Source organism: Triturus cristatus, chromosome 2_2, assembly GCF_964204655.1.
Source record: "Triturus cristatus chromosome 2_2, aTriCri1.1, whole genome shotgun sequence".
Classification (NCBI taxonomy): domain Eukaryota; kingdom Metazoa; phylum Chordata; class Amphibia; order Caudata; family Salamandridae; genus Triturus; species Triturus cristatus.
This window is the reverse complement of record NC_140582.1, coordinates 946,865,464-946,884,075: the sequence shown is the minus strand read 5'-3', so window position 1 is coordinate 946,884,075 and position 18,612 is coordinate 946,865,464.

Genomic DNA, 18,612 nt, shown 5'->3' with positions numbered 1-18,612 from the left:
AACTGCAAAGACAGGTATGTAAAGCATTTAAAAACACCAATTCAGTAAATAATTAAGACAAAACTCATATTAAAAATCCAACACTAATTTATAAACATAGGAAATATTTGTATCTTTGAAATGACACCAAAACGACAAAAATCCAATGTAGGGAACCAGAGATATGAATTTTCAAATATTTAGCAATTTCTAGCACATAGAAACCTATAGTGCCTTATCGCGACATGTGGTGAAAGACCGGGTCAAAGTTCAAGGCCTACTGCGATGGAGCCCTGGGCGGCTACCCCTCGCGGTAGGTCTCGGTCAATGTTTTTACCTTCTGACTTTTTTCTGGAGATTTTCTTCCCGGGATCTTTCAAAGCTCTCAGCCAGTCCAGATTCAGTGAGGGTTAGCCAGATTGCTTGCGACGAGCTCCCAGTCAAACTTATGGGAATACAACCTCCGGAGCATTCCAGCAGGACAAACCAAGGATCCAGGCCGACACGCGGTTGAAGGCAGGCGGCTTGGCTTTCGCGGTTGCTCCTGGTCACCTTTTCTTTGTTTGGACTTAGAAACCTTTACGGAACTTTTTCTCGCGGGGTCCCTCGATGCTCTTTAACAGGTCGAACTCAGTGAGGGTTCGCCAGCCTCGGAGTTCACCTACTCCGGGTCAAACTCTGGAAGTAGGACCTACAGAGCTTTTCAGCAGGTTAAACCTGGACAGCAGGCCGGCTTGCGGTTGAAGGCAGGAGGCTTGGCTGACCAGGTTGAGTCGGTCCCCTTATGGAGCTTCTACCTGAAGTTCCCCAAAGGGTCCCAAGGTGTCTCAAACTCACTCCAAGGGACTGGATGCTCCAAGATAGTCCTTGAAAGTTGAAGACTTCAGTTCCCACAATCCACTTGGACAAAACCCTTACAACTCCACTAGTAGTTCTCCAGGTTGAGGATTCTTGGTGGTGATGTTCCAGGTGAGCTCTGTTAACCTGTAGCTTGCAGGGAGTCCACTCTTTAGTCCTTTTACAGCAAGGTAATCCACAGGCTGTAGTTTCAGATGGTGCAGAAGGTGCAGTCTTCAGAGTGCAGGCCTTTGGAAATGTATATCAAAATTCCAGCATGGCCGTTTTGCTTTCTTAGGTTTCAAGCAGCAGATCTGAGGGGCTCTGCCCTTCTCAGATACTTATTCCAACCTATCTGGGTCAAGCAGGAGGTCACTCCTGTCCCCTGGGCTGCAGGGTACCACCCAAATGTCTGACCACTTCCTGCAGAGTGTGGCACTATTTTGTCCCAGAGTGCACTAATCTTTCCAAATTCATAATGGCTGATATTCCAGCAGGGAGAGAAGAGCTGGCTAAACACACCCCTTGGATGGCTATTCTCCATAGTGTCTCCCCCTTGCACCTGCTCATTCCTTCCTTAATCCTAGGATCTGGCTGGGGTTCACAAAGGTAAAGTTGCAACTAACCCTGGGATCCTCCCCTTCCCTTGAAGTCCATTGTTTAAGACTCCTCACCCTCCTCTGACATTCCTGTGCAACAGGACACTACCCTCCCAGCAGAACTGTTCAACCCCAGGGACTCTTTCAATCAATCAATCAGTGACACTTGTAAAGCGCGCTACATACCCGTAGGGTCTCAAGGCGCTGGGGGGGGGGTGAGGGGGGGGGTGCCGCTACTGCTCGAACAGCCAGGTCTTCAGCTTCTTCCTGAAGGAGAGGTGGTCTTGGGTCAGGCGCAGGTCGGTAGGGAGGGAGTTCCAGGTCTTGGCGGCCAGGTAGGAGAAGGACCTTCCTCCTGTAGTCGCTCTTCGGATGCGGGGGACAGCGGCGAGGGCGTGGTTGGCTGATCGGAGGTGGCGTTTGGGAGCGTGGAAGTTGACTCGGCTGTTGAGGTAGCTCGGGCCTTGGTCGTGTAGGGCTTTGTGTGCGTGGGTGAGGAGGCGGAAGGTGATTCTTTTGTTGACGGGGAGCCAGTGAAGGTCTCTCAGATGTCCGGAGATGTGGCTGGTTCGTGGGATGTCGAGGATGAGTCTGGCTGAGGCGTTCTGGATCCGCTGGAGTCTCTTCTGGAGCTTGGCGGTGGTACCGGCGTAGAGGGCGTTGCCGTAGTCCAGTCGGCTGGTGACGAGGGCCTGGGTGACGGTCTTCCTGGTCTCGGTGGGGATCCACCAGAAGATCTTCCGTAGCATGCGTAGGATGTTGAAGCACGCCGAGGAGACGTTGTTGACTTGCCTGGTCATGGAGAGGGAGGAGTCCAGGAGGAAGCCCAGGTTGCGTGCATGGTCTGTCGGTTTGGGTGCGGTGCCCAGGGCGGGAGGCCACCAGGAGTCGTCCCAGGCGGAGGGTGAGGAGCCCAGGATGAGGACCTCCGTCTTGTCCGAGTTCAGTTTATCCCCTTAACTCTGACCAATCAGGACAGACCACTGGAAGGCTGAATTTGGACTTACAAAAAAGAAAGTCTTATAATTTCTTGTATGTACATTTTAGAAGAAATTCAACAATATCACAGTGTTGGATTTATTAATACCATTCTGTGAAGTCTTTGAATAGTACTTCTAGCCTGCTCCTATCAAGAGTTATCAGTTAATAACTTTCTCCCATGTTAACCTATGTGGCAGGGGGTTTACAATGGGAAAAATGACTTGGGACATTTTTCCAGCACCAGGGCTTATAAAAACATATTTTATATGTAGTCTGCCTATATCTACAGGACCCCCACCCCTGGTATACCTATGGAGACTTTAGGGGTTCTGAAGATGCAGAAATATTGCAGATCCTCCCTCCACAGTGCTCCTACCACCAAAGTCTGTTTTGTGCAGCAAAATGTGCAATTTCACTTTACCCAGGGCATATAAAACTCATGTTATAAGGGTCCACATTAAAGATACCTGGCCTCCCAGCCCTGGGGGTACCTAATATGTCCCAAACATTGTAGGTTAACCACTTTTAGGTGCCCCAAACACAAATGTCGAAGTTGGGTACAATTTACTCTTTAAAAGAAGTCCTGCAGCACAGGACTACATTTAAACTGACCTCAGGCTCCACAGTGCACACATGCAAGTGCAGAAAAGGGCTGGTGACTTCCACACTACCATGCCCTATTATATACTACGGACTGAGAGGTAGTTTCCATCCCCCTGCCCTAATATGTACTAGGCCCTATGGGGCAGGTCATGCCAATCACAGGGGTTCCCCAACCCTAGTGTATGTAGGTGTTTTCACTGTATCCTAAGTGGGCCTGGGCCTGGTTAGGCAGAGTCCAGGGTCAGTCAGAGTCAGTTGCAACCAGTACCAGTCAGCAAAATGTTAGGGGGTGCCCAGGGCACAGGATGGCTTTGCAACAGTGCCCAAAAGTGTACAATGGGTAAAAGAAATGTATAATGCTTTTGTTTTAATGGCAAACTGTTCCAATTACTTCAATTTTCCAAAAAATAAAATTGAAAGTTGATTTCTCCAGCTTCCTAATTGAGCTCTACCATCAGGGCCAATTTTGGTGCTTTCCAATGGACACCAAAATTGGTCTCTTGAACAGATAATTCATTCTCTAATTTACTAGCTGAGGTATGAGCCAGCACATTGGTGGTTTAATTGGAAATAGGCTGACTGATCATTGAATTCTATTCAACAGGTTGTTGCTACGATTGAAAAACAAATATAGATCCAAGTGCAAGATGGCTTTGTCGGTGGATTTCGTACTATTTAGCTGTGAATGGCAGGTAACGTGAGCATTCAACTGATTTGCATGCCCCTATTTCTGAAAGTCTAATGTATAATTTGTATGATTGACATCACACAGGCATCAATATATTAATTATACATTTAAAGGTATTCTGAACAGGGGACGCCAAAATATGTCTTGTCTAGAGGACCAAAATGCTTCAGAAGGCAATAGGACAGTTCACAGAATAACACTTTTAAACATGGGCATGTCACCCTGTAGCACTCTTAAAATATGGACCTGCCACACAATGATACAGAAAAAATAGCCATGTATTGCATTGTATTGTAATTCTATTGACATATTTGGATTTGGATTTGGGATTTGGATTTGGTTTTGTAAAGCGCGTAGCTACCCGAGGGCGTCCCAGCGCTATAGTGTCAGCTAGAAATGATCCTGGGACGGAGTTATCGGGGGAAGAGCCAGGTCTTCAGAAGCCTGCGGAAGGGCAGCAGGTTGGTTTCTTTACGGATGCTGATGGGGAGACTGTTCCAGAGCTTTGGGGCATTGTAGGCGAAACGGCGCCCACCCGTACGTGCTCTTTTTATTCTGGGTATGCTGGCCAATGAGAGGGAGTCCGATCTTAGCTGTCTGGTGGAGGTGTGGGGTTTGATAAGGGGTTTGAGAATAGGGGGGCCTTTACCCTGGAGGAGTTTATGAGAGATACACAGGGCTTTAAAGGTGATGCGCTCCTGAATGGGGAGCCAGTGCAGAGCCTTTAGAGAAGGTTTGGCAGAACATCTGTATTTCGTCCCCGTGAGGAGTCTTGCTGCCGCGTTCTGCACGTGCTGAAGTTTGTTGATCACAATTGCTGGGGCGCCCAGGTATAGGACGTTCCCGTAATCAAGTCTGGATATGATAAGGCCTTGGATGAGAATTTTTCTGGACTGGGGGAAAATCAGGGGGAGGATCTTCCGGGCTGATCGTAAGAGGCCAAAGCATGTACCGGCTGTCTTTCTCGCTTGGGTTCTAAAGCTGAGGTCTTGGTCAAGCCATATGCCTAGGCTCTTGATTTCGTTTTTTGGTGAAGGGGGAACGCCCATGCTGGGCGGCCAAGCGAGCGACTTGGGGAGTTTGTCGCGGTTGCCTAGGAGCATAATCTCCGACTTCTCGCCGTTGAGTTTAAGGCGGGAGTCTACCATCCATTTGGAAATGCTCTGCAGGCAGGAGACCAGATTCTCCATGGACTGGTCAGCCTGATTGATGGAGACGACTAGTTGGGTGTCGTCAGCGTACATGACCACCTTTATGCCAAATGGTGAGACTATGTCGTCAAGAGGGGCCATGTATACATTAAAAAGGGTGGGGCTCAGGGAGGATCCCTGTGGGACCCCACACTGAAGGGGAAGGGCGTTGGAGTGACCGTGGGTATCGGTCACTTGGAAGGTCCTGTGCTCTAGGAACGATTTTAACCAAGCTAGAGCGGTCCCAGTGATTCCACTATTGTGCAAACGGTGGAGGAGGATGGTGTGGTCCACCGTGTCAAAGGCGGCGCTCAGGTCCAGGAGGATCACTGCCACTGATCCCCCCGCGTCCAAGATGGATCTCGTCTCTTCTGTCACGGCCAGGAGGGCGGTGTCAGTTCCTTGTCCAGGCCTAAAACCTGTCTGGGATTGTCGGAGGAGGTTGTGGGTTTCTAGGAAGGTGGAAAGTTGTTAATTCGCTATTTTTTCTGCAGTTTTGCTGAAGCCTGGGAGAAGGGAGATTGGTCTAAAGTTGGAGGGATCCGTAGGGTCCAAATGGGGTTTTTTGAGGAGGGCGCGTACCATCGCGTTTTTCCAGTTGGTAGGAACTATCCCTTGGGAGAGGGAGGCGTTGATCAGCTTAGTGAGGACAGAGGATATAATGTGGGCGACTAGTTTCAATTTGCCCATGGGCGCTGGGTCTGCTGGTGACCCGCTCTTCACTTGGGTCAGGGTGGCCGTCATCCTCTCAATAGAGATGGGGGAGAAGACATCCAGGCGGGGGACGTTTGGGACAGTTGACTGGGCTGGTGAATCTAGCCGGGGGGGTGAGGGGGGAAGGTTTTTAGGATTTTTAGGATTTTGGAAGAGAAGAACTCGGCGAGTTTGGTGCATCTCGCGCCGGTGGGGTCTGCGATGGGCTGAGGTTCGGGGATTTTCATGAGTGACCGTACGATGCGATAGGTCTCTTTAGAGGAGTTGGCAGCTGCAAGGATTTTGTTTTCGAAGTAAGCGGCTTGTGTGTTTTTAATACAGGTTTTGTACTGTTTCATGGTTGATTTATGTTTTTCTCTGCTGCTGGGGGCCCAGTCTTTCCTCCAGAGGCGTTCTTGTTTTTTGCATTGGTTTCGTGGTTCGCGCAATTCTGGAGTGAACCAGGGTGATTTGAAAGATCTCCTTTTGCTAGGTAGGTATTTGTGTGGGAGGATTGAGTCTAGGGATGTTTCTATCCATGAATGAATTTGGATGTCCGCCAGAGAGGGGTCCGGGTCCAGCATAGGAGTGGAAGCTGTCAGCAGGTTGCTCCAGACAGCCGTGTCTAGCTTGTGCCACGGGCGCGAGGGGGCTTGAGGCGGGGGGCTGTGTGTGGTTTTGGTGATAAACGGATAGTTTAGACGAATCAGGTGGTGATCAGACCAGGGAATGGGTAGGGGAGTCATTGTGGAGAGTTCCAGATATTGGAGAAGATTGGGTCCAGGAGATGGCCCTTGTTATGGGTGGGGTGATGATTTTTCAGGGAGAGGCTGAGTGCGGCTAGGTCTTCTTTAAGATCTACCGCTGCTTTGTTCCCTGGATCATCGAAATGCATATTAAGATCTCCAAGCACGGTGAAGTTGGAGAAGAGGCATGCTAATGAGGTAACTGTATCCGTTAGGGAGTTGGGGAAGTGTCCCAGAGGGCCCGGGGGACGATAGACCAGCAGTCCTGACAAGGTTTTCTCCGGGGAGAGGTGAATGGAGAAGTGGATGTTTTCACAATCAAAGATTGGGCTGTCCAAGATCTGGCATGAGATGGGTGCTTTGGTGATGACCGCCTCCTGGCCCTGATGGTCTATCATGATGTTTGATAAGGTAGCCCGGAGGTAGAGCTTGGACTATGTCTGGGTCGGAGGCTGGGTTGGTCCAGGTTTCCGTGAGGAACAGTACCTCGATGTCATTATCCAGTATGAGAAGGTTAATCTCAGTCCTGTGTTTTGGAAGGGATCTGCAGTTGAGCAGGGCCATTTTAGTTGTGCGAGGTTTGGGAGTAGCGTGGGAAGTGAGTCTGTATGAGCAATGTTTGCATATGCGTTGACTCTGCTCGGGTGTTATTGAGTGGAGACAATGGTCAGGGGTACTAGTCCTGAGTTGCCACATGCAGAGTATGTGATGGGTGATGGGATCGGGGGTGCAGGGGGGCTGGGCCCGTGGCCCGTTCTGGCGCGGACAGGCGCAGACGGGCTTGTCTTTGGCGCACCTTCGGCGCGCTGGCGGCGCGCCCGCTGCGCGCGTCTGCTGCGCGTCCGGGGGAGGCACATTTTGTGCAGGGGAGGGGGGCGTGGCCTAGGCAGTGGCATGACCTGATTGGTTCTCTAACCCGAAGCAGCGGAGTGTCGTTTCTGGCTAATGCGGGCTATCGCGTTCAGTGCGCCTTATATAGCAGAGTGAGGGGGCGTGGCCTCGTTTCCGAGGAAATGGCGGCAAGTTTGGTTCTCTAACCCGAAGCAGCGCTTCAATCGGCTGCGCGGGGAGAACTGGACTGGTTGGCGAGGGGGGAGTGCCCAGGGGAAGGTGCAGTACATAAGTAAAATCAATTTCAACAATTCAATTAATTTTTAAAAAAGCATGTTTCCTCCCTTCCTTAATCCAAAGAGAGAAGTCAAAATTCCTCACACAATAGCACTGAAAGCAGAAACATGTCAAACAATTACAGTCTAAAACATTGACATGTCACACAACATCACGGAAAACACAGACATGTCAAACAATTAAAGTCTAAAAAATTTAAATGTTACACAATAACACTGTTAAAATGCAAATGCAAACTATAGCAGTCTGAACATGGGCTTTGCGTACAATAGCAAATAGAAAACTTGGCAGCTTTTTACTAATCAAAATTGCTGAAAGGTGACACCGCTGTCCTTGAAAACCAGGCTTTAAAATCAAGCACTGCAGCTGTAGTAAATTAAAGTGGTGAAGCCAGAATACAAAACATTGTGACCGGCTCATGTCCCGAGTTTATCACTGTATAATGAAGACAGATCTTAGAGCTATTAATGTGTGACAAGAATGTTTGTCCATATCTGTTATGTGGTATTTTGTTGTGATGGAGAGGTTCTGTTGTTTTTTTGTGATGGTACATGTTTGTGCTGCATTACTGCAATGTCGGTAAGCTGGAGGACTATGTAGGCTGTTTCCTGATGGCCGTGTGGGATGGAGCCGTGGCTCAATCCATCGCTGACCAAAGTTAGCAAAACAAATCCAATTTCTAGACTCCTATATAAAGCAGAGGGGCAAAGACTTTACTGGTGTCTGGATCCTGTTGTACAGGAAGCTGGAGAGCAGAGAAGGGTTACATAGGTAGCTGGATTCATTGACTGGAATCTTTTGTTCTTGGTGACATTGCTGCAGCATTGTTGTTAGACCTAACAGCTTTAGTGTGGTTTCCCCCCTAACTTTTTGCCTTCCTCCTCCACTTTTCTGACCTTGTTTTCTGCTGTTATTAGGACGCTGCACACATTGCCACTGCTAACTAGTGCTAATGTGCTTGTGCTTTCTCCCCTAAACATGATAATTAGGGCCGGTAAATTAAATGCTGCTAATGGGCCTGCAGCACTGATTGTGCCACCCACTTAAGTAGCCCTCTAACCATGTCTCCCACCTGCCATTGCACAGCCTGTGTGTACAGTTTACACTGCCATGTCGACCTGGCAAATAAACCAAAGGGCTGCATACCTCCCTGTAGTGAGTCTGAAGCCAGGGCAGGAAGGAAGGACATATGTGCACTTGAAGTCGCTCTCACTTCAAAGGCACCACCGGGTTTTAGTACTGGACCTCAGACACCACCAATTGAGTACACATCTGGATCTGTAGATACTCTGCCAGGAAGAAGGACTGCTGTGCTGCTGAAGGATTGTTACACTGTTGGCCTGCTGTTTTACAGGATGTCTGCTTTGCTGTGCTGATCTGCTGGCCTGCTGGCCCCTGTCTGGGTGAGAAGGACAGGACCTGCATCACTTGTCCCCAGAACCCAGTGTGACTCCAAGGGCTAGTTGGCTAGCCTCCGGATGTGAAGCCTCAGGGACATAACAGGCTTCCAACCACTGCCCCTGCTATCTGTGAGTCTACCCTGCCAAGTGGTGCCACCCCAGTCCCAAACCCTTGGAGGTGGGCTTAAGGTGCTTGGCAGCAAAACCAACAAATCTTCTCTTCTGAGTGATGTATCACTGAGCAGAACTGATGTATCTCCACTGCTGAGCGGAGCATCCCGAGCAGAACCAACGCATCGCTGCTGTTACGTACATTGTACCAATCGCAATAGACTTGCATTGTCACCATCTCCTGCAACTGGGCCCACTACATTGACTTCAGAACTGCTAATGTGCAACGCTTTTCCCCGAGGGAGCTTCTTGCATCTCTTGTTGACGGCACTCACGCCGATGATGAAACCCGGCATCACAGCTTTACTGCTCCTCGCAACCAACTCATTGTCTCAACTGCACTTTCCTTCCTCTACACTGGACTTTGCATTGCAAGCCCCGTCGACTGGAAACTTGACATTAACACATGAGGACCTCGCACCACAGCCTTGTTGCATCTCAGAACGCTGCTGCATGACACATCATTGACACGGACCATGCAATACTCCTCAACCACAATTTAAGTTACAATTTGCTCAGCTCCAGTGGTGAGGGCTTAGCACCACAGCACACTAGTTGATTATTGAATTCAGGAAAAGTATATTCAATGAATGTTGGTGCTCACTTCTCATGGTCCACCCCACGTTAACCACCCTTACAGACAACAATATATAGAGAGGAGGAGCGCCAGAAAGCTTTACTTTCAGTTTGTGTCCCAATCAATTATTGAAATCCTTCTAATAATAAGTCCTCAGGTAGTAGATTCAGTTCAAAGATCTTCTTCTTTATTAGAAATCAACAACAGTTCATTTCAAACTTGCTGGACTTTATTTCCAGTAGCTGAGCTGCGCTCCATAATTTAGATCAGACTGCACATATTTCAACTGGCCTGTTGGCCTTCTTATGATATATTTTTTACTTGACACTTACTTATCGTAGAAATAAGAGTAATACTCTTCCCTTATTATGCTCATAGACCAAAACCAAAGCAAAGTGAATAACCAAGATAAAATGAAGTAGGAAGAATTACAGACTTGTCATTATAGAATCACAGGGGAGATTTTTTAGACAATTAGATCGTATTAAAAAGGACCTGGGCACGACATTATGTCACACTACATTTATAAATGTTCTTTAAATTTGCAGACTACCTATTGGTAACCACTAGCGAAGACTAGTAGGAACAGCACGTGTGTGAGCCATAAAACTGGTGATTGAAGATTATCAAGACAGCACACTTTTTGTCATAATTGGAGGTATGTAGTCAGTGAGGTTTGGATTTCAATAAACCTTTGTTATTGTTAACTTTCTTTGAGGGACCCTCAAACGTCCACTGTTGAGTAAGGTTACTGGAGAGATGTGCAGTTAAGATTTATCTCGTCGCTTTATAACAATTCTGTATTTACATGAATTGTGTGACAAATGTTGGATGATACTGGGATTGTAATGTTTTAGTATAGGCCACAAAACAAGTTTGGATACATTGTTTTTTCCCCATCTTGACTGAGCAAATACTATAGAATGGATATAGGCAGGAGATGTTGCTCCTATAAGTATGTTCAATTGACAGGTTAATTTGGATTCTTTTTTGTGATTATTAAGACTGTACAAGAATAATTTTTGTCTTATGATTTCAGCCCTGATGATGTCCATTGAGGACGAAACGCGTTGGCTGATTTAATATGTGGAGTCTGATCTAAATTATGGAGCGCAGCTCAGCTACTGGAAATAAAGTCCAGCAAGTTTGAAATGAACTGCTGTTGATTTATAATAAAGAAGAAGATCATTTAACTGAATCTACTGCCTGAGGACTTATTATTAGAAGGATTTCAATAATTGATTGGGACATGAACTGAAAGTAAAACTTTCTGGCGCTCCTCGTCTCTATACTTTTTGCCTTATATATTTGTCAGTAAGGGTGGTTAACGTGTGGTGGACCACGAGGAGTGAGCACCAACATTAATTGAATATACTTTTCCTGAATTCAATAATCAACTAGTGCGCTGTGGTGCTAAGCCCTCACCGCTGGAGCTGAGCAAATTGTGTGTTTTGATGAGCGTTTTGCTGCACAGTTGAAGTTATTTGGACAACACTTATACTATTGATAGATAGATTGGATTGGTATACATATCAAGATGGAGGATGATCGTGAAACATTAGCTGCAGAACTTTTTGCTCAAAGCAAAAAAGTATACTAGATACTAAAAAGGACTCCTCAAGTGGAAGTCTGAGATTAAAATTTCTTACATTCGAAAAATTGAAAAAAACTGAATTATCAAAGTGGTGGGACGGTGTTACCCTCAAAAACTATGTAGATCAGAAAAGTGTGTCCAGGGGATTAAGAATTTTAATCTTTCCAACTTACAATGATTTGGATGGCGATTTGCTTATGGAGTGGAAGGACAACTTACATTCCTCATCATTTTGCATGATGCATATATTAATTAAGAACGCAGAAAGGAAAGTTGAGAAAATTAAGACCCAGATAGCAGAATTGGAAAAAGAGATTAAGGACATGAACTTACCTGAACTAACTGAAAAGAACTATGGTATATTAAAAGATGTCATTCGTAGACATCAATTGCAAATTAAAGAAAAAAAGCTAAGTAAAATAAGAGAGATGAGAGGGATTACAAACAAGGGAGGGTGTTCACCTTCGGTAGGGGCTTCGATGAATTTCTAAAACCTAAAGCCACTGAAGTAGTTGAGGCACTAGAAGAATTGAGTTCTGTCAATTATAGCAGCTCAAGTATCTCATCAAATGAGGATGGGGTGGAGCTAGTACAGGGAGATTAAGACCAGCTAAAACATCTTCTTTTTCCGAGGAACTTCAGCGTATCAGGCCAGGCAAGAAAAAGGTGGGAAACCAATCAGGCGGGGCAAGCGGAGGCACACCAAATATAAGAATTGGTACCCGCAGTCAGGACAAACTGAGGAAGTAGCAAAGTGGGGTCTAGAGTCAGAACACAGGGAAAAAGGCACTAGACAGGATTTGGATTTGAAAATTGTGAATTTATCTAACAGAGTGTTGAATGCTCATGAAATCTCGGTGTTGCAAAGGGGTCTATCCTTCTGTCCTAGTACTAAATGTAATTTTACTGATATTGAAATTGATCTGTTTAAGTTTGCAAGAAAATTAAAATTAAAAGGTTTTTTCTCAACATATGATAAACCTAAGAGTTTTAATACCAAGAACATACAGTCTGAGACTTCTTTAGCCCATATTAGAGATGTACAATTGCTTCTGTCTTTAACCAAGGGGGATACGTACAGTGAACAAGATATTACTTCTCTATTGAATATACCTGTGGATTATTCCTGCACTAGTGGTTTAAAACCTGCTTCAAAATTCATACCTCAAGGGTCTCAGTTTGCAGCTATAGATGTGTTTGTTGATAAGGTTTTGAAAGAGGTGCATGAATTTGAAGATCAATCGCTATCTGGGTACAATAAGAACAGGGTTATTGGGAATTTGTCTAAGGAAGAATGGATGGCCATCAACAGTCTTAACAATTATGCTAGTATAGTGATTCATGAGGCAGACAAGGGCGGAAATATTGTGCTAATGAACAGGGAGGATTACAGTCTGGAGATTAAGAGACAATTGAGTGACACTGAATGTTATCTAAAACTAAATTCTAATCCTATGAAGGCAGCAAGTAGTAAGGTAAATCAAAGATTATATTCTTGGAGGGAACAAGGGCTCATCAATGAGAAGGAATTTAAGTATCTCAAAGTTACAAATCCTGTATCATTGTTCATATACGTGTTGCCTATGATACATAAATCATTACAGAATCCGCCAGGCAGACCTATAGTTTTGAGTATAGGGAGTATAACAGAACACCTATCGGAATTCGTTGATTTGTTCTTAATATCTCTTGTAATGAATTTGCCTGCCTACATAAGAGATAGTACTGATGTGTTAAAAAAATTACAGGATTTACACTGGGAGGAGAGTTTAAGTTTTGTGACGTTTGATGTTGTAGGATTGTACACGTGCATAGCCAATGGTAAAGGTGAACAAGCTCTGAATCATTATTTAGGACAAAGGAGCGCTAGTCTACAAGAGCATTCTAAAATGATTACAGAAATGAACTCTTAATCTTGAAAAATAATTTTTTCATATTTGAAGGGGAGTAGTTCCAGCAAATAAGAGGCACGGCAATGGGGTCCAGGTTTGCTCCCTCTTATGCCAACCTATTTATGGGTTGGGTCGAGAGGGAGCATGCCTGGAGCAGACGGGCTGCCAGATGTATGGACCAGATTCTTTTCTGGGGTATTTTATAGATGAGGTTTTGGTCATCTGGAAAGGTTCAGATGCAGAGCTGCAAGATTATCATCAGTTTCTTAACAACAATGACTTTAATGTGACTTTGACGATGATCCATCATAAGACAAAGATAGAGTTTTTGGATGTTGAATTACTTATTGTGGACAATAAAGTGCACCGCAAATTATTTCGTAAAAAGACTGCCACAAATTCCATCTTAAGAGCAGATAGCTCCCATCCATGTCTGTAGTGAAAGGTATCCCGTAAGGGTAAATGATTCGTATTCAGCGAAACTGCAGCATAGAAACAGATTTTAACTCAGAATTAGATGCATTGGAATGTAGACCAGGCAACAGAGGATATTCCAAACAAAGTCTGGTGCAGGCCAGATCACGAATACAACACGTCAAAAGGGAGACTACCTTGGCGCAGAAAGTTAGACAACAAACTCAAGAACAAGTGTCATTCATTACCACATACAGTGTTCACCATAATCAGATTTTTTAAATCTTAAATAAAAATTGGAATTTGTTAAAAGGGGCACCGGGCCTCATAGGGGTTATTACGGATAAACCTAAGGTGATATACAGGAGAAGCTCCACCATAGGCGACATGATCACTAGGAATTATTTAGAACCAGTGAAAACATAAGGGACTAATTGGCTTCCCAGTCAACTTAAAGGGTTCTTTACATGTGGGAACTGTAATGTTTGTGATATGGGTATAAATCACATCAAAGAATTTAGTTTTAATACTCAAAAGAAATACAGTATTAAGGAGTTCATTAACTGTAATAGTACTGGAGTGATATATGCACTCCATTGTGAATGTTCTAAAATGGGAAGCACTAAGTATATCTCAAAACTACGAATACAGGAACATAGGAGAGCCGTGATCAACAGGGATGAGAATTCACCACTATACCAACATATTAAGAATAATCATGCTCTTAAGAAAATGTTTTAAGTTTCACGGCTTACAAAAAATTGTACCTCAAGTCAGAGGAGGCGACTGGGAACTGGTATTGAGACAACAAGAGGCTAAATGTATCAGTAGATGTAGGACAGTGTCACAGGGTTTGAACAGCGATAATGAATTGCATTATTTTCTTTAACCCCTTCTGTGCCCATGACGAGCTGGACTCGTCATGGAGCACAGTCGCGCTGTGCCCATGACGAGTCCAGCTCGTCATGGCACCCACCCACGGGGGAAGCGCTGGCGCTCCCCCCGTGAGTGGTCGACCTTCCCCTGCCTCCCCCCGCGTCATCAATGGCATCAGCGCACGAGCTGCATTGACGTCATTGGAGGTTTCCCGTTTGCTCTCCGTGGCGCAGGAAGCTATTTGCTTCCTGCGCGTCGGAGAGTAAAGGTGAGTTTTGGGGCTGGGGAGGGGGGATTTTTGCATCGGTGGGTTTGGGTTAGGGTGGAGGCACTATGGCAGGCCCAGGCATGCCAGAGGCTCGGCTTCGTTCGTGTGTGCCTGTTGTTGCTTCCCTGTAAAATGGATTCAAATTTGAAAAACGCTCGTCTTTCTAGTTGCTTCCCTGTGAAATGGATCCAAAAAGGCAGAGAAATGCCCTTCTTTGTAATTTTTAAAATCCAAAGTGAAGCAGCATGATTTTTGCATCGGTGGGTTTGGGTTAGGGTGGAGGCACTTTGGTATGCCCAGGCATGCCACGAGGCTCGGCTTCGTTCCTGTGTGCCTGTTGTTGCTTCCCTGTGAAATGGATCCAAATTTGAAAAACGCTCGTCTTTCTAGTTGCTTCCCTGTGAAATGGATCCAAAAATGCAGAGAAATGCCCTTCTTTGTAATTTTTCAAATCCAAAGTGCAGCAGCATGATTTTTGCATCGGTGGGTTTGGGTTAGGGTGGGGGCACTTTGGTATGCCCAGGCATGCCACGAGGCTCGGCTTCGTTCTTGTGTGCCTGTTGTTGCTTCCCTGTGAAATTGATCCAAATTTGAAAAGCGCTCGTCTTTCTAGTTGCTTCCCTGTGAAATGGATCCAAAAATGCCGAGAAATGCCCTTCTTTTTTTCAAATCCAAAGTGCAGCAGCATGTAGAGAAATAGAATTTCTTATATGAGAATAATAGCAAGACAGAGTTTGCCAGTGAAGTGCTACTTTCATTTTCTCGTTTTTCTTTGAAGAGCATTGTTTTTTCCAGGTTGGTAGAGTGTACCATTCCTGGAGGTACTGCAATACCTGGTTGATGGGTGGATTGGAAAACACAATGTGTACCATGGCTTTGTGTTTATGGATGTGGTCTTTTTATACCATACTGCTTACGTTTTGTAAGGATGTAAGCAATGGACAGTGAAACGGTTCCCTTCAGGGCCCTCTAGTCATGTCCATAACTTTTCAGGTGAAACCACTCGCTGATTTCTGAATAGTTTGTGAGAGATCGTTTAGGTAACCATGTTGTTTCTGCTTACATTTCACATGCTTTGCATTCCCTATGAGTGGTTGCTTTTTTTTTTTAGGCAGCATATTACTCTTATCAAGTGCATAATTTGAATTGAGCCACATCCAAGTGTTTATAGCGGGCACAATTAGGTTACAGCTGAAGGCAGTGCGAGTTTCAGTGGGCAAGTATGGTGTTCAGTGGGGATGTGGCAATATGGCCAGAGCTGTGGAATTTGGAACTGGGGAACCGGGTTCCGCATTCATGACCACTCCACCACACCACTATACTGAGGGAGCACATTCCCATGCTAGACCGTAGAAGGCCCCACTAGACCTTAGAAGGCTTTGTGTCTTAGCACAAGCTGGTGTACCCTAGTGGTGTCAATTGTGGGTTAACCTTGAAGGCCTGTCCACCACAATCCATACTGAAGTCCATCTCAAATTTCCCACCTCCCAGCGTTCCCCTGGGTCTCCCGGTAAAAATGGGGCCTCACTTGTGTGGGAGGCCCAAGTACCCGCGACAGGCAAGGGCCCAAAACGTAGTGAGGTGACATCAAAATTGCCTATCTCAAAACCACCTGGTTTTGCAAGGGGGGTCACCTGGGTTTTTGGCCCGGTGCTCGGCGGCCATCTAGGGAAACCTACCAAACCCATACATTTCTGAAAACTAGACACCCGGGGGCTTCCAGGGAGGTATGGCTTGCGTGGATGCACCAACGTTTCCTTACCCAGAATCCCCAGCAAACCACAATTTTAGCTGAAAAAATCACTTTTTTCACACATTTTTGTGTGGGAAAGTTGTGGCATCAATGGGCTCACTCAAATTTCCCACCTCCCAGCGTTCCCCTGGGTCTCCCGGTAAAAATGGTGCCTCACTTGTGTGGGAGGCCCAAGTACCCACGACAGGCAAGGGCCCAAAACGTAGTGAGGTGACATCAAAATTGCCTATCTCAAAACCACCTGGTTTTGCAAGGGGGGTCACCTGGGTTTTTGGCCCGGTGCTCGGCGGCCATCTAGGGAAACCTACCAAACCCATACATTTCTGAAAAATAGACACCCGGGTGCTTCCAGGGAGGTATGGCTTGCGTGGATCCCCCAACGTTTCCTTACCCAGAATCCCCTGCAAACCTCAATTTTAGCTGAAAAAATCACTTTTTTCACACATTTTTGTGTGGGAAAGTTGTGGCATCACCGGGCTCACTCAAATTTCCCACCTCCCAGCATTCCCCTGGGTCTCCAGGTAAAAATGGTGCCTCACTTGTGTGGGAGGCCCAAGTACCCGCGACAGGCAAGGGCCCAAAACGTAGTGAGGTGACATCAAAATTGCCCATCTCAAAACCACCTGGTTTTGCAAGGGGGGTCACCTGGGTTTTTGGCCCAGTGCTCGGCGGCCATCTAGGGAAACCTACCAAACCCATACATTTCTGAAAACTAGACACCTGGGGGCTTCCAGGGAGGTATGGCTTGCGTGGATGCCCCAACGTTTCCTTACCCAGAATCCCCTGCAAACCTCAATTTTAGCTGAAAAAATCACTTTTTTCACACATTTTTGTGTGGGAAAGGTGTGGCATCACCGGGCTCACTCAAATTTCCCACCTCCCAGCGTTCCCCTGGGTCGCCAGGTAAAAATGGTGCCTCACTAGTGTGGGAGGCCCAAGTACCCGCGACAGGCAATGGCCCAAAACGTAGTGAGGTGACATCAAAATTGCCTATCTCAAAACCACCTGGTTTTGCAAGGGGGGTCACCTGGGTTTTTGGCCCGGTGCTCGGCGGCCATCCAGGGAAACCTACCAAACCCATACATTTCTGAAAACTAGACACCCGGATGCTTCCAGGGAGGTATGGCTTGCGTGGATCCCCCAACGTTTCCTTACCCAGAATCCCCTGCAAACCTCAATTTTAGCTGAAAAAATCACTTTTTTCACACATTTTTGTGTGGGAAAGTTGTGGCATCACCGGGCTTACTCAAATTTCCCACCTCCCAGCGTTCCCCTGGGTCGCCAGGTAAAAATGGTGCCTCACTTGTGTGGGAGGCCCAAGTACCCGCGACAGGCAAGGGCCCAAAACGTAGTGAGGTGACATCAAAATTGCCTATCTCAAAACCACCTGGTTTTGCAAGGGGGGTCACCTGGGTTTTTGGCCCGGTGCTCGGCGGCCATCTAGGGAAACCTACCAAACCCATACATTTCTGAAAACTAGACACCCGGGTGCTTCCAGGGAGGTATGGCTTGCGTGGATCCCCCAACGTTTCCTTACCCAGAATCCCCTGCAAACCTCAATTTCAGCTGAAAAAATCACTTTTTTCACACATTTTTGTGTGGGAAAGTTGTGGCATCACCGGGCTCACTCAAATTTCCCACCTCCCAGCGTTCCCCTGGGTCGCCAGGTAAAAATGGTGCCTCACTTGTGTGGGAGGCCCAAGTACCCGCGACAGGCAAGGGCCCAAAACGTAGTGAGGTGACATCAAAATTGCCTATCTCAAAACCACCTGGTTTTGCAAGGGGGGTCACCTGGGTTTTTGGCCCGGTGCTCGGCGGCCATCTAGGGAAACCTACCAAACCCATACATTTCTGAAAACTAGACACCTGGGTGCTTCCAGGGAGGTATGGCTTGCGTGGATCCCCCAACGTTTCCTTACCCAGAATCCCCTGCAAACCTCAATTTTAGCTGAAAAAATCACTTTTTTCACACATTTTTGTGTGGGAAAGTTGTGGCATCACCGGGCTCACTCAAATTTCCCACCTCCCAGCGTTCCCCTGGGTCTCCCGGTAAAAATGGTGCCTCACTTGTGTGGGAGGCCCAAGTACCCACGACAGGCAAGGGCCCAAAACGTAGTGAGGTGACATCAAAATTGCCTACCTCAAAACCACCTGGTTTTGCAAGGGGGGTCACCTGGGTTTTTGGCCCGGTGCTCGGCGGCCATCTAGGGAAACCTACCAAAC